We start from the raw sequence: 25,193 nt of genomic DNA, 5'->3' as shown, positions 1-25,193 counted from the left end.
TTCTACCAAGGCTATCATATATTTTGAAGCTCTGATATTAGGTGCATACACGTTTAAGACAAGTCCCTACAAGTAGACATCTAATCCTCCTCATTTTGGTAATAACGCCCCTTTCCTGCGCCTAGTCCCTGCTATATGGGAGAGTCTAATCCTTCCCTCTGACTACCAGTTTGGTCCATGACCAGGCGTGACCAAGGAGAGTACCCCCACCCCCACCACTCCCATGGCTGACTTAGGAGTATGTACATGACATGAGATGGGCTAATTGGAACCAGTAAGCACATCCCAGGGAGTTTCCTTGGACTCGTGATGAAGGCTGAATATCTTTGAGCATGAGACATCTTACCTCCTCAGGTAGTTGATATGATGTTAAAATTTAAATGGAAACCACTACATGGATAAAAGTAGAATCAATCGCTTCCAAACAGTGGAGTGATAAAAGGGGATGGAAAGTTCTATGCAACTCGATCCACCTCAACATACAGCATAGACAGAGGGAAAAAGAAAGGAAAAATGAATGATAAACAGAAAATCAAAAATAAGTTGGTTCACCATAAATGTAATGGATTTGTCACCAACTTAAAGATGGATATTTTTTAATCACATTGAATAAAAAAGAAAACAAAATCCAGCTATATGCTATAGCCAAGACACTTGGCTGAAACAACTTCATTCAGAAGAGTTGAAAAGAAAGAAATGGAAAAAGCGTAGCATGCAAAAGCTAACCAAAAGATAGTTTAACAATATTCATATGGAATTAGTATTGGAAAATCAAAGTAGAATTACAGCAAAAATAGTGATAAAAGAGGCCCTTTTGTAACAAAGATGCAGGCTATTCTTTTCCATAGTAACTGATATTTGTAGCAGGACATGTGGGCACCCAGAATAAAGACTATTTCTCAGTCTCTTACACAACCAGGCATGATCTAAGTTTGGACCAATGGGATGTAAGCAAAACTATCATGTCGTAACTATCAGAAACCTTTGAGAGACAGGTGGTATATGTCCTTGACCTTTTTCTGGTTTCATGTGTGTGTATGTTCTTGGGATAGGACAACTCTAGAGGTCACCATCATGAATACCAATATAGCCACTTAATGTATCTCTTACTTGCTTGACTGTTATAAACGTGCTTAAAACTGAGCTCGTTTATCATCTAAATGCCTGTGTAGGATGGCAATAGAAATTAGTCGCTGCGCTAATTTAGGGATCATGTTTTATGGGGGAAACGTTTTGTTAACATGTTATTTATCTTCAAATTGTTTCTAAATTGTGCACCCTTGTATAGCTCCTCCTACGACTGTGGTGTTGTTGCCCCTTCTCTCACTGATTAAGGCTTTTTGTCCCAGAGGGGAGATGGGGGAGAAACATTCGGGTGAGGTGTTGTATCCCTTTCATGGTGGTGGATGTTCATTTTCCCCAGGTCTGGATCGCAGGGGATGCTTTCTCAAGGACTCTCCCCAACCTGGGGGTCTAGAGAGAAAAGCAAATTTCCCCCTTGGGCTTCACACTTTGTTGCCAGCCCACACACCATCTCTACTAGTCTGTTAAGTATTCCAACTGAATTCTTACTGTCTGTAGATGTCTGCTCCAGGTAAGCCGGCGCTCATTCCCTGTCTCTCCCTGTGGGCACCTGTTTCTTCTTGGATTTCTTTCTAGCTGGTTGCCCAATAAAAGCTGTCAACTTGCCATTTTTCCAGCTTAAAAAGAAATCTTTGTAGTGGTGGGAATAATACTCTTTCCGGGTTGTTGCACTTAGGATGGAAACTGGGAGACAGAGTTGAATTACTTTTTAAAGGAAAAGAAAAATAAATCATTTTGCTCACTCATGTTTGTGGACTGAATGGTAACCACTTCTCCTCTAGTGAATTGCCATTTGGGTCTTATACCCCTGTGAGGTGAGCACTACTCCCATTTACAGATGAGGTTCAGAAGAGATGCAAGGGAGAGGTGGGACTCCATGTTGGTCCTGCCTGATAGACCACTGCTCTATGCTGCCTGCTGAGATCAAGAGGTGTGGGTGCGAGCTTTGGGAGGAAGCTGAGGGAGAGGGCAGTACCCCCGTGTCCTCAGCCTGCACTTAGCTGAGCTTTTAAGGACCGAGCTGGGGAATGACAAGGGCGTTTAGGATGAGGGGAAAGATAGGATGGCTGGGGATGGGCTCAAGCTTTAGCTGGTGGATTTCACATCTGGACTCAGTAGGGAGCAGAATTTAGGGAAACGAGGACCACAGCTGGAGAGATGTGGAAAGCTTTCTGCTGAGATTTTTGCTGCCCACACGAGAGAGTGGAGTCCTTGCAACCTCGGAATGTGGGCTCAGTACCAGGGCAGGAGTGGGGCTTTCCCAGTGTCAGGGAATTTAGGCCATGGCCCTGTGTGGGGGGAGGCTGGGGGTGGAGGAGTGAGTATGGGAAATTGATGAGGAAGATGGAGCCACAGGATAACAACCCTAAAGTTTCTGCTCAGAAGCACTAGTAGCCCCATTACCCCCAGACTAAGTGTGGGATTGCACCGTCTTCCTGTAACACGCAGGCACACGTGCAGACACACACACAGTCTTTTCGTGAAGGTTTCAATTACATATTTATCCACTCATTCATTCACTTGTTCATTCATTTATTCATCAATAAATATTCATTATTTCCTGGCCTTATACCCTGTACCCTGATCTTTGTGAATTCAAGGGATGGAGGAGGGGAAAACATGTAGCTGAGTGGCTGTTAGTTCTCTGCTCCCCTCAGAGATGACCTCCAGTAAGGACCTGCATGTGATATGTTAGCAAGGGTCAGTTTTCCAGAACCTTCTCACAGATGAACAACACCTTGGTGTCACCTGGACAGCTGGCCTGGCCCCAGATCCCTGCTGGGGGCTTGTGCAAGGTTTACCTTCGAGCCCACCATTCCCTAAACAAAAAGCCACAGATCCTTGGCAGCCAATTTAATACACTGTGCTGTTCTGTCCTAATCTGCTCCTCTGCCTCCTCCCTGCCAGGAGGCCACTCTGATGGACCACTTGTTTCTGAGGCTAACCTTCCACTTCCAGGCTTCTCCACCTTCCGTCCTCCCCTCTGCCCATCCAAACCATCACACCCTTCAAGGCCCAGCTTAAATGCCACCTCCTCCAGGAAGTCTGCTCTGAATCCTCCAATTGGGATTGATCACATTAACCTTTTTTTTTCTTAAAAAATTTTTTCTTTTATTGAAGTGTAGTTGATTTACAATGTTAGTTTCAGGTGTACAGCAAAGTGATTCAGTTGTCCATATACATACATACATAAGAGAATTTTTTCAGATTCTCTTCCATCATATGTTATAAGAAATTGAATGTAGTTCCATGTGCTATACAGTAGGTCTTCGGTGTTTATCTATTTTGTATAAAATAATATGTGTCTGTTAATCCCCAACCCCTAATTTATCCCTCCCCACCCTTTCCCCTTTGGTAACCATAGCTTGTTTTCTGTGTCAATCATGTTAACCTCTTGGCTTTGACATCAAAATGCTTGTACCTCTCTTCTGTACTCAACCTCATTTGGTCATGGGGAAACCAGAGGCTGTTCCTGGAAAGCTGGGTTATCACCATCCTCCCTAACTCCCAGGTGTGCTCAACAACATTGAAATATGATCAGGCCTTTCCTGTGGAAACCCTTTCGTGGCCTCTCTTTGCTCCGGAGATCAAATCTGAGCCTTCAAGACTCCACATGATCCAGCCTCTCTCTCCGGTCTCATCTGTAAACTGTTTGAGGGCAGGGACCAGAGGAAGACATGCAAATCATCTTAAACACCTGGGCCGACAGAGGTAAACTAGCTCAGCCCTTCTTCTGGACACTTGGCGCTTGTGTGGTCTGCCAGGCTGGAGTGGCCTGGAGGAAAGGCCTTTTGTGAAGTAAGGTTCGGCCTCCAGATCAGCCCCTCCTCTCTCCCCTTCCTGGAAGGTGAGAGATACACAGGCTTACGTAACAAGCCCTCCCCCTTCAGCACTGTCTGGCTCAGCCTGACTCAAGGGCCTCTAAGTATGGTTCCCTGGAAGAGCGCTTTGCAGCCGTGGAAAGTCCCTGCAGCAGTACCTCCTGACCCCTCGGCCTAAACTGTCTGCTGTCTGGCTTCACGGGCTGCTCCAGGAAATGTCCACATACTTGGGATATGATTCTATCTGATGCCAACCTGATACTTCTGGCAGCTTCCACACTCCCCAGGGAGGAGGAGGTCCTGAATGGGAAGATACCAAGGTTGCTAGCCTAAAGTCTTAGGCTGCTGAAGGTGTAGACACATCTAGTCTACGAACCTTGGCCGTGGGCTTGTTGCAAACTCTTTTCTTTATCCATAAAATAATCTGTGGGGTAGCTAGAAGGAGAGTTGGATTTTCAGACTTTTTTCTTCTTGGCTGTGGAAACCTTCCTTCAGTGGAAACCTGACAGAAGAAGCCAACTGTGCGGGGATACCCTTAGAACTTCTGCTGTGTTTGAAATGGGAACTGGGACCCTGTTACTCACACTCCCTTGCCAGGCTAAGCAGAAACCCCAGGGCTCCTTTGGGGGTCCGTTTATATGACCCAGCTGTTATTATACTCCTGGTATTTACCCAAGAGAAAAGCAAACAGGTCTAAACAAAAACTTGTACACAAATGTTCCTTTCACCTGTTTTGGTAACAGTCCCAAACTGGCTACAACAGCAATGTACACCAACCAGTGAATGGATGAACAAATTATGTTATTTGTATAATGGAATACTGCCAGGCAACACAAAGGAGTGAGTGAGCTATCGATATGTGCAACCACATGAATGGATCTCAAAATCATGATGCTGGGATGAAGGAAGCCAAACCAACAAAAGTATATCCTGTATGACTCCATTTGTATGAAACTAGAAAACCCAAACTAACCTATAGTGACTACACACAGATCCGTGGTTGCCTGGGATAGGAATGGGAGTGATTCCAAAGGACCCTAGGAAACTTTAGAGTGATGGGAATGTTCCATATCTTGATTAAGGTGACAGTTTTTAGGTGATAACGAAACAGATCAAACTGCCTTTAAAATTTATTTATATGTTAATTATACCTCAAAAAAGTTGTAAAAGAAAAACAAAAGGCCACCAGATTGTTCTATCTTGGAGAGCTAGCTTTAAAGAACACAGAAATCCTCATCAAATTCTCACCAAAGCTAGTCCTGGGACCTCATTCTTACCAGAGCCTCGTGACCAATGTTGGACCCAACCCCTGCCCTGGTACCGTTCAATGACCCAGGTGAGAGGCTCTGAAGTTTCCAGGAAGCCACCTAAGAAAACCCTTGACCTTTTTGCTGGCAAATCATATTAGATTCTGCACTTTTGTATTTTCAAGTGACTGCAAGCGAGAGTCCCGTAGTCTAACTGGCTATGTCCTCGCCAGCAGGCCTGGCTGTACTCCCGCTAATGAGCCTTTCATAAAATATTCAACTCATACCCCCGGCTGAGTTTTATTACTGATGAATGTTTAAATCGTCTTGTTGGAAGGGCTTGTTCCCTCCTGCTGCTTGCTGAGGACAACATCAGAGGACCTGTTCCCTAGAGCTATTTCTCCAGAAAAGGGGTCACCAGACGGTGTGGTCAGCAGACGGAGCAGGGTGCTGGCTCACGAATTTTCCAAACATTGGAATGAAATGGAAAAAACACACTTGTGCTGCCAGGTGGAAAACAGAGAAGCAAGGCAGACATTACTTCTTTCTCTGCCAAGAGCCTGCCTGGCGGGACTCAGAGATTCCGTAGGAAAGTAGTCATCAAGCAACAAGATTTTGCTTTGATTATTTTATTTAATTTTTTATTTTATATTTCATTTCATTTCATTATTTCATTTCATTTCACTTTTAAAATTTTTTTATTTTGCTTTTGAATTCTTTCCCGGTACCTGTTAGCACCTAGTGCTGTGCTGTTCACTGGGAAATGCACAGGAAGTTCACGGTTCCATGGGGTAATGATTCAAGTGCAGTGTAGGGCAAGGGCGATCATGTACTACTTTGAGGCCACACCAAAGACTTTCTGAAAGCCTTTATGCCTCTAAAATGTTAGGAATTAAAGAAAGGGTAGACCCCCTGGGCCTAGAATCATCAGGCAAGGAGGAAAAGTTTAAGCCTTAGAAAACATGAAGGAGAGGAAGAAATGATAAAGTTTGATGATAAAGGCAGAAATAAATGTAGTGAGACAGAGTGGAATTTACTTTGATTGGACACAATGCTGAATATGACAAAAATTGTGTAAAATTATAAAACCTCAGAAATATGCTGGTTTTGTATGTCAATGCATATCACTGGAAATGCCCATAAGCTAACTGTCTGCAGGGGAGTTCCTCAGACTGAAAACAGTGGTAGTAGCTGATGAGGGCATACGACTTTGGCTTTATCTATATTGTTTAAGTATTTTGCAATTAACTATTTCCAAGAGATATGTGAAATTTTCTCTTATTATTAATTTTTCAACTTCTTTTATTGTGATAAAATATATGTAACACAAAATTGGCAAAGGGTACAGCTCAGTAGCATTAAGTACACCTGCCTTGTTGTTACTATCACCTCTACCATCTGTCTTTAAAACTTTTCATCATCCCGAACAGAAACTCCGTACAAAATTAAACCATCACCTCTCCCAGCCCTGAAAACCACCATTCCATTTCCCGTCTCTGTGAATTTGACTATTTCAGGTACCTCATATAAATGGAATCATACAGTGTCTGTCCTTTTGTGTCTGGCTTATTTCACTTGTCACAATATTTTCAAGGTTCATCCACGTTGTACCATGTACCAGAATTCCATTCCCTTTTAAGATGGAATATATTCTGTTGTATGTATGGACCACATTTTTTTTATCCATTCATCCACCCATGGACATTTGGGTTGTTGCTACCTTTTGGCTATTGTGAAAAATGCTGCTATGAACATTCATGTACAAAAATCTCTTCAAGACCTTGCTTTCAGTTCTTGTAGGTATATGCCCAGAAGTGGAGTTGCTGGATCATATGGTCATCTGTGTTTAATTCTTTAAGGACTCACCATACTCATTTCCACAGCAGCTGCAACATTTTACCTACCAGCAGTGCACAAGGGTTCCAACTTCTCGACTTCCTCACCAATACTTGCTATTCTCCCATTATTTTTTTTAACAACAGCCATCCTAAAGGGTATGAAGTGGTGTCTCAAGGTTTTGATTTGTACATCACTAATGATTTGTAATGGCATCATTTCATGTGGCTCTGTGAATTTTTAAGTAATAAAATATTTTAAAGATGTCAGCAATGAAAAGGGAAACATAGACTACCAGGAAAACATCATACATGTATCTTATCTCTTCAAATGTTTCTAGCTTTCAACAAACTTGACGTGGGTGTTTTTGCCCTTCACCACGTGGAGTGGTTCTGGATGGTGGCGAAATCACCGCTCATTCACTGCTGAGACGTGAACTCTCTGCCCAAGCTGCAGTCTCCAGAGTAACTTGGAGGCTGCACTGCTTCCCTGTGTTGGTGGCCAGACAGAGGTGTAAGGGTCGGGGAGGTGGGGAGGTAGAGGAGAGGTGAGAGTCCTACAGTTAGCATATAAGATAAGGAAGTTTCAATCCTCTGAGCAATTCACACCTACTTTGCTTCTAGGTAGGTCTAAATAAACCGAGGTAGGGCTGGTCAGCTGCCAGCCTCTGCACAGGTTAAGAGCAGTTTGCAGGTGGGGGGACCTGCTTGTTTCCGAGTAATGGTGAAGACACAACTCTGGCTGAGTTTAGACTTGCTTGGCTTTGAGACAATTTCTAGACATGCCCCTACACAGCTGTTAATTGAGCCACACAATTTAAAGAGACTTTCTGGAAAGGATGTGGGCAGTTTGGCTGTCTTCACTTTATTGAGCTTCTTGTTTGCAGACTGTGCTCAATAGCTTTTTCTCCACATCCACTTCCCCCATCTCCCCTTAGCTCTGGTGCATAGATTCCTGATTCAGGGAGAAGCTCTATGTAAAATGCAGCCAAAGTCAAAGTCAGCACTTGGACTTCTTGGCTGAGATTTGCTATCTTTGCAATCAAAAGCTCAAAGCATTTCAGTGAAATGAGTCGCTTTTGATATAACACTTTTTTTTTTTTTAACTAATTTTGCTCCAACTGGAAGTTGAGCCGGGAAACTCTCATCTGCACCCTTTCTTGTCTTACTGTTTTCAAAGTCTCATTCAGCCTCCTGGGGTAATGCAGGAGGTTGATTCGTTTAAAAATAATTGAAATCCCCTGTGAGTTCCCAGAAAGAACATGTTATTGCACTGGGAAATTTCTGTTTGGGGAAAGTGACCTCAGAGTCACTTACTCAAAATCTCAATATGATTGCAATCCAATTAAGAAAGCTTGAAGAGCCCACCTTTGAGGGTCTTTGCCCTGCCATTCCTTCTGCGGGGACCGTCCATCATCTTTTCTATCTGGCAAATCTGCCCTTCATGATCTGGCTTGGGCATCATCTCCTCTGTAAACCTTTCTTGGCTCCCCAAGGCAATTATAAACTCCTTCCTCTGGGCTCACGCAGCACCTTGAGGGCGCTTAGAACATCAAAGTGGGTTTCCTCTCTCCCATTAGCCTTGCAAAGTGTCTGGCACATAATAGGCCTTCAGAAATCTGTTTGTGAAGAGTTTTCACGTCATGCCATGGTTTCTGATTGGGTAGGAACCAGGCTTCACATTTTTTGATCCTTGAGTCTTTTGAGGACAGGAGACTGAACAGAGGCCACCAGCAATACCACTGCTGGTTTCCATGGTATCTATCCTTGTGTCCAGTCCTCCAGAGGATGCTCCCGTGCTCCCCATAGTCAGAAGGGGAGTGGCGGGTTTATACTGAGAAAAACCACAGCCCACAGTTCTAGGCTTTTTCTCAGAAAGTTGACCTGACCCCAGGACAACATCTTGCCAAGCTCCTCTGGGCCAGTCAGTCTCTGCACTTCCCGGGGGGGCTTCCTGACTCTGGGAAAACATGGGCTCCCTGGTGCCAGGGCCAGAAAAGGGCTGGAGACTGTGGAGGGGCTGCCGAGATGCTCATGTGCAGGCTCCTTCTCTGTTCAGATTGTGGAGGGGAAGGGAAGTCAAGGGAACAGCCATTTATGCCATTATGCCTCCAGCTCTGTCCGATCAGCTACCAAGAACCATCAGTCTGTTGCCTGACTCACACTGCAGTCTGCTGATCTTACCATCAGAATGTCATTGTACCCACCTCCAAGTGAGCATCTCATGTAAGTGGGCACACTCTGACTTTACAAGAACAGGCTGTGTAGACTGTTTCTATGTAAGGCTTGCTTTTGGCAGAATTTGTTCTAAGACTGGCTTTCGTTGTAACATGCCACCATGGGAAGAAATTGGGGGAAGGAGACAAATGGCCTCTATCTAATCCCCATTCCTAGAGGTTACTGAGAGAACATAATACAGGCTGGAAGACCAAGGAAATTAGCGTAGGTCATTCCTACCATCATGGACTCATAGCTTGTCCTAAAGTGAGAAGGAAAGTTGAAAATTACCTTTGAAAACCCCTTAAATTTCCCCACAATTACACCACACATGGTTTAGTGTGTATAGCCTGTTATCAGTTTCTGTCATTGATAGTCAAGACTTCTCCAGGACCTTTAATTTATTATTTCATTGCTTCTTTAAGGACCTTGGCAAAACCATCACGCACCTGCCTGGCCACTTGCAAACAGCTCCACTTTCTCTGCCACTGATCAGGAACCTTCTCAAATGATCCAGACGTTCATTCCACAGATCTCGCCAGCCCCGTTCCAGACCCGATGGCCTCCATGCTGTTGGCCATAAGTGGTGCAAGAGGAGTGATGCCTAGAGGTTAGGTTTAAATTCCCGTAAGTTAAATGTGCTCAGGAACAGCGTCTGTGTCTTCCCTGTGGGGTCTCCACCAAATAAAATTGGCTTTCAAAGTTGACATCTCCATTGACACAGGAAGAAACTAGGGCTCAGAGGCCATGATTTGATTAAGGTAATTTGACTGAAGTGACTCCTTGATGAGTCTTTTTATTCTGACACACAAACAATGGCTATGTTCTGTGAGAGTTTGTGTATTTCTGCATTTGGCCATTTAAGACAAGAACTATCAGTGTCTTGCACTTGACCTTTGTTGGTTTTTTGTTTGTATTTATATAGTGAATTTTCCTGATGAAAGTAAGTCTAAATACACAGGAAGTCTGGGGGAAGTAAAGGAGGAAAGATAAACTGGAGCCAAGAGGCCTCAATCCCTGCAACTTGGGAGGCTACAGATGTGACTCTGACCTTTCTCACAGCCATTGCTAAGTTTTTGCCACCTTGTGGCCCACGCTAGGTACCTGGAGGAATGCTGGTAGAATGGCAGGAGGGCAGCACTATGACAGCTGGCAGAGCTAATGTCCCTAAGTAGCGGTTGAAAAACAAAGTCCAGGGGTTGAGGGATAGAGCTCGGGCAGAGCGCATGCTTAGCATGCATGAGGTCCTGCATTCAATCCCCAGTACCTCCATTAACAGAATAAAAAAAAAAAATTGTACCTCCATTAACAAAAAAAAGAAAGAAGAAAAGAAAAACAAAGTCTGCAAGTTGAGAGGACCTTCCTTTCTTATAGTAATTCACCAAGGAGGAGACTTGGGTCCTTTCCAGGGGGGAGGTGGCATTTGATCTGCTAATCACTGCTGCTTATCAGCATTTCTGCTCTGACTCCTTCACCTCCAACACTCGGTCCAGAGCAGGTGGCACCTGTAAAGGGCGGAAGCACACCGGGCCACCTCCCTGTACCATCCGCACTTTGATCTCAGTGGCTCTCATTTGCATCACCTTGATATTTACCCAGGAACCAGGATGTGGCATTTTCTCATTTGATTCTTGCACGAACAGGAAGACAGGTAGGACAGGTGAAAGGCATTACTTTCATTAGAGGGAAAACAAGGCCTACAGCAGGAGATGGAAAGGACCACGCTTGGTTTAAATGCTCTGTTGTCACCATCTTGAATCCTTAATAATTTTACCTTTAAGAAAATGTATTGTGGTAAAATAGACATAACATAAAATTTACCATTTTCACCTTTTTTAAGTTTACAGTTCAGTAGCATTAAGTACACACTGTTGTATACCTATTACCACTATCCAATTCCAGTACTTTTCCACCACCCTAAACAGAAACTCCTCATCCAGTGATTCCCCATTGTCCTCTGCCCCCAGCCCCTGGTAACCTCTACCCCACCCTCTGCCTCTATGAAGTTGATTATGCTAGGAACCTCATCTAAGTGAAATCACACACTATTTGTCCTTTTGCATCTGGCTTATTTCACTTGGCACAGTGTCTTCAAGGTTCATCTGTGTTGTCTCTTTTGTTAGAATTTCCTTCCTTTTTAAGACTGAATAATATGCCATTGCATGGAATAGAAACTAAACTACACTTAGTTTATCTATTCATCCCTCAGTGTACACTTAGGTTGCTTCCACCTTTTGGCTATTGTGCATAATGCTGCTAATAACTTTGGTATACAAAGTGCTATTAGTTTTCAATTATTTTAAAATGGAGGAAACATTAATAATAGATGGACTTTGGTAGATAAAAACCTTCAAAAACCAAGGCCAATGGAAAGGAAATAGCAAAAAGGATCTTATGCAGTAAAAATGCAGGGAAACTTGCTCAAGGGCAAGGTTGTCTCCTGTTTGATTTTCTTCCTTGTTCATTTGCATCGACCTGTTCCTCCTTACCCAGTTGTTAGACACCTTATTAGTTTAATAATAGCTTTGGCAGGGGAGAGGAGCACTACATTAAATATACCTACTGACTATAAATGTACCCCAATTTCACAAATGCTCAGTGTGGATAATAATTCAAGCTGAGCGAGGGGTATATGGATTTGCACCGTACTGTTCTATTTTTTTAATGTTTGAAATTTTAATAAGAAAATAGAAAATAATTTTAAAAACTTATAAAATATATCTTGAAGTAGAGGAAAGAAAGTCCATTCTACTTCCTGGTTTAACCCACCTTTCCTGGCTCAGTCTCCATCCCAGAGTTTGGAGGTTGGAGGTTGGTTCAGGTCCCTGGGTGCTGACAGAGAGCTGGGTGCCCCCAGGAGGCCTGGAGGGGTATAGGCAAGTTGCTGGGGACTTATTCCCCTCTTCCTGTGGCCCCATATACTGTACTGAAAGAGATTCCGGTGAAATTAACATCCTAGATGGAGAAACAAGTGGAGGGGAGACCCTAGATTTGCTCCTGGGAAGCCCTCCAGTCTCCGGTCACCTGAGAGGGCTAGCAAAACCTGAGCTGCCAGGGAGAGGGGGCAGGGCTGTAAAACGAGGCTTCCTTCAATACCCAGCCCCCACTTCCTTATATTAGGAATTTAACAAAGGAGGGAACAGTAAACCATATAGTAATACTCTGCCAGCCTTTCTTGTGGTCTGGGAACATCTGCTGGAGAAACCACACATTGTGGGTGAGTCACAGGTCTGGCCTCGCATTGGCTGAGACGATCTCCTGATGCTGGAGGAACACTGGTCTTTCTTCTATTGGAAGGGAGCAGACCCAGGGCCGCCGCCAGCAATTTCTTGGGTCCGTTGATGCTGGAGCACGTTGCCACCACCATGGCCTCCTGGCTTCTCCTCAGCCCCTGGCAGTGTGCAGGGCTTCCTGAAACTGTCTGCGGAGTTTGGAAGAGGTTAGGAAAATGAGAAAGACAGTCTCAGGACAACCAGCAAAATCTGCACATGAGTGTCTGGCCCTAAAAAACTGGCCACTACATCCACACCTCATTGAAATGAGCTGACTGGTCAGTCCTGGGGATGTCAGTCCTGATGTGATTGAAAATGTGCGACGGCTGCTTAATCCTGCAGTAAAACTCTCACCTTCCATCATAGCAGCTCATTCCTTCCTGGTTTGGATGTTAAGACTTGGGCCTGGCACGGGGGTCCCAAGGCAGACCAAGGAGGGTAGGGCCTGTGTGAAGACCTGTGGCCTCAGTTCTGTGTAATCTTAGAAGGCAGGATTCACGGGTTCGTGCATGACGACTGTCTGGAAAGAGGGTGGCCATGGTTACCACAGGCTCACATTTTCAGGGCCAGTTCTGAGCCAGCTTTTCTCCCTCCACCTCTGCTGGCCACCTCCCTCTGGTTACCGTGGACACAACTTTTCCGTTTTCTAGAAACATTTGAGAAAAAGAGTAAAGAGGCCACCTCTAATATCTTTGCGTACACTGTATTTGGGACAATATCAAAGTTCTGAGGGCTTAGTGAAAATGGCTTGGAGTAACCACAGCCAGAACAATAATAGCTGGTTTTTGGTTTTAAGTCAATATACACCAGTCGGTGCTGAACTTACATGGACGATTCCATTTAACCCTTACCACAAACTGCCTAAGATAGTATCGCGGTTTTACAGGTATAAGCAGGTCAAGCAACTTGTCCAGGGCCACATGTGTTGTAAGTGACAGAGTTGACCTTCACACTCAACCCTGGCTGAGCCCAGAGCCCACGTGTTATCAAAGTCAGACCCCTGAAAGGCCTTGAGAGCACCTGCTTAGAGCACACTGTTCAACGAGGCCGAGGCTCATGGTTCCAAGGCACTTGCCCAAGGTCACACAATTCGTTAACAAAAGGGCTGGGAAGAGAGTCAGGTGTCTTGTCTCCTGGGCCAGGGGGACGTGGTTGAAAGAGCTTGTGCTGACCAGGCAACCTTCGGCTAATTAATGTCTCTGAACTCCACATCCCCCTCTGCAGAATGAGCATGGACATTCCTACCTCGTAGTCTGGAGTGAAGAGTAAATGCAGTAATATACACAAAGCCCCTGTGTTGACCTTGGCGCTTCTTAGGACGGAATCCTGCTAATATTATTATTATTATTTTCCCTGGCTATTGTTTTGTCCTATTTTACTCACAAAGTTCCTCCTTATCTGCTCAAATAATAAGTGAGCCTTGTTTCCCTGGCTGGGCATGGGGCACAACCTTGTAGATCCTTACTCTCACCTGACCTGTTGTTTGGAGTAATAATCAAAACCCAAGGGTGGGTTCTGAGATCTGGCCCAGAGCTGACTAACCACTGAGTGAGGGGGTAGGGGGTGGTATAGAGACCAATGTCCTGGTTTGCTCAGGACTGAGGAGTTTCCTGGGATGTGGAACTTTCAGTCCTAAAACCAGGACAGTTGTGGAAATGGGTGGCCACTCAAGATGGAGGCAGTGCTAGGCCAGAGTGAATATCCTTGGGGAGCTCTGGGCATTTAGGTGGAAAACCCTGATCTGTTGGCACTCACAAGGGCCCCAAAAGTAGGTGGCTAGGAATTTGCCCTGTCTGCTTGACAGAGGTCTTCCCTCTCTGGCCAAGGGAAAACAGAATCTACCTTACTCTGTTGAATCAGTGACTTAACTATGAAATGATCACAGCCTGGATCCACTGCCTGCTGAAGGCAGTGGCTATCGGGGTTGAACCTGGGCCTCAACAGGGCAAGGAGTCCCTCCCAGGAGAGAATTTAGGGCATCTCCAGCCTCAGAACCTGAGGCCACCCATGGAGAGTCACTACCCAGTGAAGGTGAAAGAATTTGGAGCAATGAAGACGTTCCTGGGGAAAGTAGCTGTGACCCTAAACTCCTGCGGGGCAGGGAAGTCAGCCGCTTGTGGGCCCTTGGGCAGTCTGTTCTGATGCTGAGGGGGCTGGATGGAGGGGTACAGACTGCTGAGGGAACATGCCTTGAAAACAGGGAGGCTGACCGGCCCCTTACTGCCACCGGAATTTTGATGGGTAACCTCCTCCATGAGGCTTTGTTCTCAGCACTAGGTTCTGATTCAGGGGAAGGTGAGGCAAGCTGGTGCCCCATAGGGCTAAAGGCTGGAGTGTGGCCTCCGAGGACAAAGCCCTGAGCTGTGCTGCCGCGGGCAGGATGCTTCCTCCCTTGGTCCTCAGTTTCCCCCACCTACAAAATGCCTAACTGACTTATAAGGACCACCCAGCTGAGATCTTTGTTGAAACAAAGTAGAACCCAGCCTGCTACTTTCTCTTCATCTTCTCCAAGAATGTCCCCATTCCATCAAAAAGAAAAAAAGGGAGCAAAATGGTCCAAGGTCATGGGGTGAATCTTTGTCAGTCTGTGCCTCTGTGCAAGGCAGGAACCCCAGGCAGGAAAGAACAATCTTGACTTCCAGCTGCACCCTTAGCAGTCTGGCAGATAGAACAGGCAGGAGTTTAGGAGACCTGATTTCAGTCCTGGCTGTTACTGTCCTCTGTCCCCAAGTCTGTCTGAACCTGTGTTCTCACTCATTAAATGCTGGTGGCAGGGGAAGGAATGTCCCCAGCTTTCCTATTATGATTCTTTCTGAGCGTGTTGTAAGAATCAAATATGAAAGGGCTTGGAAAAGGATAAAGTTCCACTCACACTTAGAGGATTATTGTTTACTTAATTCCTTGAAGGAAAATCACAGTGAGAACTTTCTCCATCCCAGGAGGGCTGAGTTTACTGAAAATAATTTCAACACCATCCAGTGAGACTTTACACCTGCCCTAGCCTGCCGGTAACTGCTTGTCCCGGAGATTTTTTCACAGGATCTCACTGTTATACAAAGAGGCCAAATATGGCCTTAGTGTATCAGCCAGCCTAAAATGTTCCCACGTTTTTTGATTCATAGCAAGCGAGGGCCGTTAGCCCAAAGCCTTAGGGCCAAACTCAAATTGTTAACACATCTAACTGCTTTAAACATAATCCAAAGAAACATTTTTAGCTATTTAGAGCCTACCTACTTTGCATATTCCTTGAAACCTCACTCAGCTTCTGCTCACCGTAGGGAAGACAAACATCAGCAAACCTGCTTAGTCTGAAAGTTCTCCCTGCGGAACTTGGTTCCCCAGTGCTCAGGGCCCTGGGGTGGCAGCAGCTCCTGGGAACCAGAGGGGCTAACCCCAAGACCAGCGCAAGCACTGCAGGGGTCAGACAGGGTGCCTGCCTGGAGGTGGCAACGGCTCCAGGGTCCACCAGGGCTGCACCTGGGGTAGGGACCAGGGCGGACAGGGGTCCAGGGTGTTGTTGCCATAAGGTTGGAATTGGCAGGTAGTTTACCCAGAAGAGAGCACTGAAGAGCGAGCACTGGAGCTGGAAGGTCCCGTGGAGACCATTTTACAGAAAAGGAAATTTCAGTCTAGGAAGTTGTGTGATGTGACTTGCCCCATTCACAGACTAATTTCTGGCAGCGCTGGGGTGCCTAATCCATTACTTTCAACCCCAACACCTGACTTAAACTTGCACAGGGCCAGTTTGCACCAGTGAGCTATGTACATGAGTTCCCATGAGAACGGTACCTGTAGACTGGCCGAATGTTCTACCTTACAGCTGTGAAATCAGCACACCTCATTTCCCAGCCACAGCGACTGGTCAGGGTGAGAACCATGTCACCAGACGTGTGTCCCCTCAAGCTCTGCACAAACCTGGGCAGCGTGGCCCTAGACCTGCCTGGACCCCCCTTGCCTCACATAGAGACTTGAGCATGAAGACAGCGCAGAGAACAAAGGAAGCAGAGAGAGACTTTATACGCACTCTGTGGAGGGAGGGGAAGAAGGCAGAAAAGTGTTGAAACTGAGAAAACAAGAGCCTCCAGACGGCCCAGGCCAGCAAAGCTCAGACACTCCTTTTCTCTGCTGCCACTGAAGGCCACCATCAATAGCAGTCAGCCCTGTCACCCACTGAGGGTTCAATTTAGAATGACAGCATCCATGCCCCAAGATGCTGTCAAGGCCCTTCTGGAAGGATCTAGCCCAGCTGGACAACTCCTGCCTAACTGCTGGAACCACCCAAAAGCCACCTGCTACCCTAACATCACAGTCATCCTTAGATTGTGTTGTTACTGGTGGCAGGGACATCTCCCCTCTGGTTTGTGAGATCCTGGAAACAGGAGCTGTGTATTTTCATTTTTCTGTCTTCGAGGCCTAGCACAGTACCTAGTTTGTAGCAGGCATTCAATCAATGTATGTTAAATGAGTCAGTTTGTGAAAAAATGCAGGAATGAATGAGTGAGCCCTTCCCATGGATGGGGACTGGTAATACAAAACAATTATTCTAACTGTGGGTTTTGGAAGCCTTATCTTTCTTACCTGAAAAATGAAGACAGTGCACCACTGTGTTCAGGCTCAAAAATGTGGATTTTTCAGAGCACTGAAATCTCCCCCAAGTGAAATCGGCTGCAAGAGCTCTTGAAATGCTCTTTCAGTCCGATGATTCCCATCAAAATCCTGCACAGGCTGGAGGACTAGGTGCCCCACCCTAGTTCCTTCTTAATGCAGAGGGTCCCGTGCCGGTTAGGGTGGAGCTGGATACCTGCTCCAGATCTCTAAGACCATACTGCCCCATCACACTGATGATACCTGGAAGGCTGCAGACATGTAAATATGCCAAGTGTATGCACCCTTCTATAGCTCCTCTGGTAGAGGGGAACTACGGAGGTAATTAAATATGCCAGTGTACTCCAGAGAGATCCGTGCAGTTGCCAGACAAAATGTGTGGTTATAGCTGGAGGGGATAAAGAGAAGTTGATCTCATTGGAAATGTAAAATCAAGAGAGACTGGTGAGACTTCTTGGCACCCATTTTGGGTTAGATGAACTAAGAGAGAAATCGGGAAGTGGAAGTGAAGGAAAGAAGGAGTTTGAAAAGAGGTTGTTATTAGCAACTGGACAGCTGGGCTCAGGGCCAGTTTCCTGCTCAGTAAGTAGCTCTGTGCCTTTCCTGGCAACAGGATGTGGCTCTTGGCTGGGGAGCCTTGCTTGACTGTGGCACAGGAGTTAGAGATGCTGGGCTTGTAGGGTTTGGGGGTCATTGTGCTTCAAAGTTAAGAGGGCAGAAGGCTGTGCCACTAATTAAATACTAATTCCACCTGACCCTGTTGAAGAACTGGTGGGAAAGGAAGGTTGGCTTCCCTAGAAAGATTTTAGAACGTGGCAGAGAGGCAGCTGTGGCATAAGCTTCAGCATCCAGGAAGCCTACTCTTCACCCCCATGGATGAGACCAAAAGCTGTTCTCAAGAATGGGGGGAATGAGAGAAGACTTTGATGTCAGGTATCCATGCCAAAAGTTTAGGCACCTTCCTGGTACTGTTACTCCAAGAGATTTTGGCTTCAGCAGTATTTCTGAAAGTGTGTTTCTATGGTTAGATGTCAGAACTCCAAGGGGGGAAGTTAAGTCCATTTCTTTAAGGCTGTGTGTGGCAGACACTGTTAATTGGCTACCCTCAATGTCTCTCCCAACCCCCTCTACCTTGCCATTTTTCACTACCAATGCTAGAATTCGTTATTCACTTCCTGTCTTCCTTGCAGATAGTGGTGAGCATATGACTCTGTTCTAACCCATGAGTATAAACGGAAGCCTTGGAGGGTAGAAGTTGAGGGATTCTAAGAAAGCTTCTGCTTTCATAATAAATGAAACAGAGGGCCAACTTGGGATTTTTCCCTTCTTCCTCCTACATACTATAAATACAAATGTGATGGCTGGAACTGCAGCAGCTATTCTGTCATTGTGAGGGAAGACCAAGAAAATTTCAGTGACATCTGCTCTGGCACAACTAGTCCATTGAACCAAGGTCACAACCACCTCTCTCTAGGCTTCTTGTCTTAAAACAGAAAAGCTCTGTGGTTGAATGTAGTCATAACCGATACCCAAGACTTCTCAGTACATTTAATATGCTTGTGTGTATTTTAAATTTCTAAGAAGGGGAGAGATATGCACAATGCAGCAATTCCAAACTTGTAAACTTGAGGTATGAATTTTTTTAAAGTAATTTTTGCAAAACTAGTATTTCAGACATACCCTTTGGGAAACTCTGGGCTGGGGCATCACAAGCCTGGTATGACAGACAAACCCTAGAATGGCTCCTTTGTTCTCGTGCTGTTTAATCCCTTCCTTTTGAGTGTTGGCAGGACCTATGACTTGCTTCTAACCAGTAGAATATGGCAGTGGTGATGGGATGTCACTTCCAAGATTACGTTACAAGTGGATAGATGATACATACATACATGCATACATACATACATAGATTCTGCTGCTGATCTTGAAGAGGTAAGCTGCCATGCTGTAAACCACTTATGGAGAGGGTCACATGGCAATAACCATGGGTGGTACTGAGGCGCTAAAGGCCTCAGTTCTATAACCACAAGAAACTGAATCTGCCAACAACCACATGCACTTGGAAAAGGACCCCTGGTCTCAGGTGACTGTGCAGCAGCCCCATCTGACTTTATTGCAGCCTTGTGAGATCTTGAGCAGAAAAGCTAAGCTGTACTTCATTTTATTGTGCTTTGTAAATATTGCATGTTTTACAAATTGAATGTTTGTGGCAGCCCTGTGTTATCAGATGATGGTTAGTAATTTTTAGCAATAAAGTGTTTTTTAATTAAGGTATGTACATTGTGTTTTTAGATATAATGTTATTGCACAATTAATAGACTACTGTGTATGTAACTGAACAAGACCCTGTGAGGCTTCCCAGGACAGACCCCTCCCCTATATCCTCTGCTGTAGCTCCTCTCTGAAGTACCCAGATAATAGTATCTCATGTATATTCCCTGAGTTTTCCAGATACTTCAAACTACTACCAGAAGGAAAAAATTAACTACTTGATTGAGAGCACATGGACTTACATTCTGGTGCCTCGGGGTTGATAGTGTTGACCACCCTTTTATCGCAAAGTCAGCCAATCAGAGAATTGTGCACAGCTGATCACGTACCTGGCTACCCTGCGACCATCCACCCTCCTCCCTTACCTGGCCTTTAACTAAGCTTTGCTGAAACCTTTCAGGGAGTTTGGGGTTTGTTTGGCCTCCTGGTGCATCAGGTACACACACTTGCCTTCGGTAACAATTTTGGCGAGCCAGCGCAGGAGTCTGCGCCCGTGGCAGGTTGACCGCAGCAGGGGGCAGCCCCTTCCCTGGGTCCCAGCAGCTGCTGGAGCTCACTTCCCTCCGGGAACCGGTAGGGACTCTCCCAGACAGGCTTCCGCCGCCCCGCAGTACAAGGCTGTCTGGAGCTAGAAATGTCTGGAGCTCCAGTCCACGTTTGGAGTCGCCTGGGGGTGAGTAGCTCCAGCTCTCACAGGCTGGGAATTCTCTCCACTCTATCTGGACTTCTTCCCACCAGGAAGTGAGCTGCTGTGGGCTCCTCGCGACCCACTCTGGGCCTGTTCTCTGGGGCCCATACATTTGGAGGCCTCCGTTAGGGAGTGGAAGTGGAATTTTTGGACTACGCCTCCTCTGATGGTCTGTCAATGTGACCGTAGGTTATTTGTTGTTTGTGTTTCTGTGTGTATGGTCTTGGGGGTGAGCCACTCCGGCTTGCCCAGGATGGGAAAATTCCACCCGCTCCACCTGGGCTCCTTCCCTTGCAGGGAGAGAGCCATTCTGGGCTCATTGGGAGCCACTCTGGGTCTGTTCTCTTTTGAGAGCTGGGCTAGTCTTTTTGGAGGTCTCCGTCTGGGAGTGAAAGTGGAATTTGGGGGCCACACCTTGTTTGATCTTTTGTTCGTGGGATGATATTTGTTGTTTCGGTGTGTGTCAGAACTTTCATTGGTCAGTTGAGACGTCTCTGAGTAATGGGGACCCCGTGTGACGACACCACGGCACCCATCCCTATTGCGTTGGCCTCACCTGTGGTGGTGGAGCTGGTCGGGATTTCCCCTTTCTAGCCTTGGTCTTTCATTCAGCTTCCTTTCTGATGGGGCGTTGGTTGGGGGTCTCCCCTTTTTAACTGATGAGGCCTTGGTTAGGAATCTCCCTCTTGGGACTAGGAAACTGGGACCCTGAGAGACCATTCAGAGTTGTTGTTTGCATGACATTTGATAACATCAGCCGTGAATAATTCAGTATGGAAGATCAGAGTTCTGTTCCATCTTATATATAGTCCCCCTAGAGTGATGTTTTCTAAAACTAAGAGATCTTCAGCTATGCTCCCATAAATGAAAGAAAATGATATTTTTACTGTAACACTGTGTGACCTCAGAACTCCCTGAGATCAGGAGAACAATGGCCCTCCTGGCTCTGCTGTTATATCAGAGTGGGGCTTTTGCAACTTGGCTTTTATCTTGCGTGCGTATGTGTGTGTGAGTGTCTTGGTATGAGTCCAAATCTTGTTCTGTCTTCCAAGTTTTGCTGAAAGTGGGGCATGTGAATATGAGATGTAAATGATCAACCTGAGTTCTCTAGGAAAAAAAATTTTTTTTGAACTTTGGCAGAAAAACTGAGATCTCTGCTTCTGTCTGTCTTTAGGTAAAAGTTAACATGTAAAAGAGCTCTATTTAACTGACTTAAAAGTAAGCACTTACAAATTAAATACTTCTAGGTCTAAGAGAAGTTAGACAACAAATTTTAGGGTCTTGTGATCTAGGAAATATTCAAAATTAAATTAATATCTGGTATTAAAGCTAGCTTAAGCTTGTTGATATAATCAACAGAGACATGTCTTTTATTGTACCTAGGTTTACTGAAGGTCAATAGGTTCATGTTTCTGTTGCAGAATTTGTCAGAAAAAAATTCCGTTAACTTGGTATGGCAAAATTCTTAATTTTTTTTTTATTAGAGTACAGTCAGTTACAATGTATCAATTTCTGGTGTAGAGCACAATGTCCCAGTCATGCATATACATACATATATTCATTTCCAGATTCCTTTTCATTAAAGGTAATTACAAGATATTGAATACAGTTCCCTGTGCTATACAGAAGAAACTTTTAAAACCTATTTTTATACATAGGGGCTAACACTTGTAAATCTCAAACTCCCAATTTTATCCCTTTCCCCAGTAACCATAAGATTGTGTTAATCTGTCTGCAAGTCTGTTTCCATTTTATAGATGAGTTCATAGTGTGCTTTTTTTTTCTTTCTCTTTCTGGCTTACTTCACTTAGAATGACATTCTCCAGGGACATCCATGTTGCTGCTAATGGCATTGTTTTATTCTTTTTTATAGTTGAGTAGTATTCTGTTGTATAAATATACCACATTTCTTTATCCAGTCATCTGTCGATGGACATTTAGTTTGCTTCTATATCTTGGCTATTGTATATAGTGCTGCTATGAACATTGGGGTGCATGTATCTTTTTGAATTAGAGTTCCCTCCGGATATATACCCATAAGTGTGATTGCTAGATCATATGGTGAGTCTATTTTTAGTTTTTTGAGGAATCTCCGTACTATTTTCCATAATGGCTACACCAAATTACATTCCCACCAGCAGTGCAGGAGGGTTCCCTTTTATCCACATCCTTTCCAGCATTTGTTCTTTGTGGACTTTTGAATGATGGCCATTCTGACTGGTGTGAGGTGATACTGCGTTATAGTTTTGATCTGCATTTCTCTGATAATTAGTGATATTGAGCATTTTTTCATGTGCCTGTTGGCCGTTTGTATGTCTTCACTGGAGAATTGCTTGGTATGACAAAATTCTTATAAGTAAATTAAATGCAAATAACGTAAGAGCTTTGGGTGGACTCTTTGGAAATAATTCTGTTTCAGGAATGTCTACTTAAAAATGATCTCTCCAGAAACTTAGTAACTTAATTTTAGAGTTGTGCTAATTTAAGTTAAATAATAAAGTTTGTTGAATAGCTTCGGTCATTCCCAAACAAAATAAGATACTGGAACATTATGTACTGAACATTGGCTTCTCTTTACAGAGAAGCTAAAAGTGTTTAGGATTATTATTAAATATTAAATACATTGTATATTTATTTTTATATAATATATTTTATTAAATATATTTTTATTATATATTTTATATATTTAATATACACAGATATTTTCTATAAAAAGCATATTTTTAGAACTTATAATTGGTATTTGTGTTTGCCAATCTACAGAATGCTAATGTAAAATACAGTACATAATTACTTTACTTTTGTTTTCATTAGAAATTAAAGTTTTTAAGAGTTGAGAATTCTAATTTATATATGTCATTAAAGCTACTAAAAATGAAACATTTCAGTATACAGTAAAAAAAAGTGGGTTATATGTTTTGAGTCAAAAAATTTTTTTGTTCTAAAGCTGGTTGTTTCTAGATTTAAAAAAAAAAAGAGGGACAAAGTCATACAAGTATAGAAAGTTGTGGAAAGTTCATAAAAAGGGAGCCCTAAAAAAGGGGTTTTGCGCATGGTCAGGCTGAGATGAGATTAAATTTAAGTAGGTATGTGGATTTTGTTATTAAAAGAAGACTGATGCAGCACAGATTTGCTTCCTCTCTGTTAAGAGATCAGGTTCACTTGCTTGTGATAACAGATGCTTCTGATAACAAATTTTGTGAGACTTTTTGATGTTGTTGACAAACTTCCTATCAGATTTTAATCAAAGTTCTTTTGACTTCAGCTAACTTTGAGATGCTTCAGAGGACCCCTGAGACATCTCAAAGGAAAATAGTAAACCAGCTAGGACTGGTTGGTATGTTAAATTACATGGCATTGTCAAATGAGTGAGAAGCCCCCTCAGACTTAATGGTACGGGTAAATGTTGTTAATATTGGCATTCTGGAAATTATATAAAGTTTCTGAAATTTAGATACATCCCGGTATAATGCTATCAGTGATAATTCTAGTTGTCCTGGACATAATTCTAGTTCTAGCCTAGTTATCTTAATATGTCATATGCCACAGCAACATGATTGAGCTTCTTTGTCAAAAATGTTGTAACCAGATCGTTAACCTTGCCATTTTCAGTCATTTGTCATTCATAGACAGTTAAGCTGGTGATTTGCAAAAGTGCTTCATCTTCAATGAGATTCATAAAAAGAACTTTTTGACAAGTACATGTTTCTCTTAAGTCATACTGCTGAACTGGGTAATACAGTTAAACTCTAATGAAAACTGATTTCATAAAAGTATTAGTCAAAAGGCTTAATTGCATAGGAGTGAGTTAACTGGTGAATATGGTTATACGTTTTTGGTTTTGTCTAAAAGATTACTGGCTTATAATCTATTTTCTAATTGAATTGTTTATCAGATATTTCTCTCCCTATTAATATTGAAAGTTATTGTTTTACTTCCAACCACACTGTTACCACCAATGTTTAGAAGGAGAATTCTCTAATGAAGTTGTCACAAAGTATAACTACATGATGTGTAATAAGGCTTGCTCTATTTCTGTTGCTCAAAGCACGTGTAGAATGCTTGTGTAACAGTTGGGTATAAGTGATTAAATGTATGGCCAATAATTGTGTTTCCCCATTAACATACCTTTGAGTCTGTTCCTGATATCTGAATAGTTTTTCCCCCAACGTGGATAACTAGGCAAATATAAAGCAGGCCTAGCACCAAGGGGCATGATCTGAACCTGGGGTAGGAGCCATCAGCCCTGCATAGAGAGATGAATATTTTGATCATCAATGCTTTCTATCGAAAAATTTATAATCCCAAGGGGAAATGATGGAAAAATCTGCACATATTGAGGTATGGGGAAGTCACTGTGGCTTATACATAGTTTAACTTAAACTTACTGACTGAAGTGGCCTGTTTTATGGCCTTTTGGACAGGCATTGTACATCTGCTTTCCCCTTGAGGAGAGGAATGCATTTGAAAGTCAAAATGGAGTAACTGACTACTTGATTGGGAGCACATGACCCCAGACCTTCTGGCACCTCAGGGTTGATAGTGTTGACTGCCCCGTTCTCGCAATACCAACCAATCAGAGAATTATGCACAGCTGATCACATACCCTGCAACACCCCGCCTCCTTACCTGGCCTGTACATAAGCTTTGCTGAAACCCTTCTGGGAGTTGAGGGTTTTCTTGGGCATGAGCCATCCCGTCCTCCTTGCTCGGCCCTGCAATAAACCTTTCTCTGCTCCAAACTCCGATGTTTCAGTTTTTTGGCCTCATGGTGCAGTGGACACACGAACTTGCCTTCAGTAATATGTAGTGTAAACAACTTTAGTATGCGCTGGGAAATCAAGAAATTTGTGTGACCCCATTTACTGAGATACTTGCTTTATTGCAGTGGTCTGGAAACAAAGCTGAAATATCTCTGAGATATGCCTATATTGATCTCTGACCCACACAGTAACTGAGATAATAAGTGTGCGTGTCCTTTTAAATGCTAAGTGTGTAATCATTGTTTGCAGTAGAAATCTAACACCTGGGAAAGTGCCAGCTCCCAAAGCAAGGCTCCAACTTACGGATTAGTTCTGGGGCTAAGGAAGTTAAGATTTTCCCATGTGGCTCACCTACTTTTCTTCTAGGGTACTTCTCCTCCAATAAATATATCT

The 25,193-nt window shown here is 44.0% G+C and overlaps 1 long non-coding RNA gene across 1 annotated transcript in view; it reads left to right on the top strand.

The window, feature by feature from the left end:
- Positions 1–20,052: 20,052 nt before the first annotated feature.
- Positions 20,053–25,193, top strand: part of LOC107033658 (uncharacterized) — a 96,976-nt gene continuing 91,835 nt past the window's right edge. The window contains exon 1 of the long non-coding RNA XR_012065760.1: positions 20,053–20,222. This is a non-coding gene — a long non-coding RNA (uncharacterized lncRNA). The remainder of the gene's footprint in view (positions 20,223–25,193) is intronic.

This window comes from Vicugna pacos, chromosome 30 (genome assembly GCF_048564905.1).
Source record: "Vicugna pacos chromosome 30, VicPac4, whole genome shotgun sequence".
NCBI classification, from domain to species: Eukaryota; Metazoa; Chordata; class Mammalia; order Artiodactyla; family Camelidae; genus Vicugna; species Vicugna pacos.
Note: the sequence above shows the minus strand (reverse complement) of the source record. Positions and strands in the feature narration are given on the sequence as shown.